This window comes from Punica granatum, unplaced genomic scaffold, assembly GCF_007655135.1.
Source record: "Punica granatum isolate Tunisia-2019 unplaced genomic scaffold, ASM765513v2 Contig00410, whole genome shotgun sequence".
In the NCBI taxonomy this organism is placed as follows: domain Eukaryota; kingdom Viridiplantae; phylum Streptophyta; class Magnoliopsida; order Myrtales; family Lythraceae; genus Punica; species Punica granatum.
Genome location: NW_022204326.1, coordinates 2,488 through 3,986, shown reverse-complemented (window position 1 = coordinate 3,986; position 1,499 = coordinate 2,488). Strand labels below are relative to the sequence as shown.

The 1,499-nt window shown below is 44.1% G+C and overlaps 1 pseudogene; it reads right to left on the bottom strand.

Annotated features, from left to right (window-relative positions):
• Positions 1 to 347: 347 nt before the first annotated feature.
• LOC116190274 lies at positions 348 to 1,170 on the bottom strand (annotated as a pseudogene).
• Positions 1,171 to 1,499: the final 329 nt, after the last annotated feature.

Here is a 1,499-nt window from a genome sequence, read left to right as displayed (position 1 = left end):
AGATTATTGGGTGTTTAATTCACGAGCAAGGATTAAATGCAATGAGTCAGATTCATAGGCTTCGATATTCAATTTCATCCATTCCGCGAAGGGATGAAATCAAATATCGAAGCTTGAACTACAAACCGCGTTAACATTCTTAATGATCCGATCTTGCATTATAATTAAGGAAGCCACAACCGCTTGCCACTCGAATTTCATACCAATTATATACTAGATGAAAAAAAAATTGTAATATACATGAAATATATGAATATAGAAAGATGAATTATTTTAATTTATTTTATTCTTCCTTGTAGAAAATAAGAAAGTGGCACTCCGGCGTGCCCACAAATTACACCCTGCCATTGGCAATGCACATTTCAATTTCTCTAATTTTTTCAGAGGTTTATCCGTTTCCTAAGCAATTATCTGCGAACCAATGCAATGCAAATGCACAATGAAGGGCCAAAATAAAGAAATTGGCTTTCCCAATATGCCCCTTAACTCAAACCAGGATAGTGATTAACCCGGTGGCGTTGAGCCACTGGGTCCCTTGTATGAATGACTCCACGGTGAACTGGCTGGCCTCCGTTGAGTCGTTGATCACCCGGTACCCCGGCCACGTCACCCTCGCGCTCGTGTTTGAGCCTGGCCCTCTGTTCATGTACTCCCCGTAGTAAAGCGTGCTCAACGCAAAATCCCCATCCCACTCCAGCCACCCGGCTGGGTCCCCAGGTCATCGATGTATGACTTCATGAACACCGTCCTCGAGTACTCCTTCCAGGGCCGGCCTAGGTAATTCTTGAACGATGACTTCACGGGAATGAGGTCCGCTGCAGCGGTGACCTTGCAGTTGAGGATTGAGATCCCCGTGTTCTGGTTCGGGTCCTCCCGTCCCTGGGCAGTGAACATGTTCTTCTGGTTCTGGTTGGGCTTCCGGGCATACAGGTTGCACATCTGAATCACGACCGCAGCATTCCCGAAGATAAAGTCAACTGTGCCGTAGATGTCGCACTCCCGGTAGAACTGCCGTAGGGAGTGCACGTACAGAGTATCCTGGTACCCTATGAAGCTACATTGGTAAAAGACTGATAAGTCGGAACCGCTCCGAAGGGCCACGGCCTGGTGCTTTTCGGGTCCCGCGTAGTTCTCGAAGCTTATGCCCTTCGCTATGAACCCGCTTCCAACCACGGCTGAAATTGAGCAAAAGAAACTAGTATATATTAGAACCACATCGTATCATATCCAAACGAACACATAACATAATTCTGTTGAAGCTGTATACAACAAATTAGTGCAATATATGATCTATTAATGGGCCCAGTTGGGCCTTTCATCTAGCTGAAAGTAATTAGGGAACCTCAATCTAATGGAAATAAAAATGAACCACATTAATTCCGAGTATGGAATACATTGATCTCTATTCGCATATGAAGAGATGAGACATAAGATATATAAGATAATCACTGTTTGGGGTAATCGTTTTTTTTTTACCATCAAATTGCAATCATTAATGC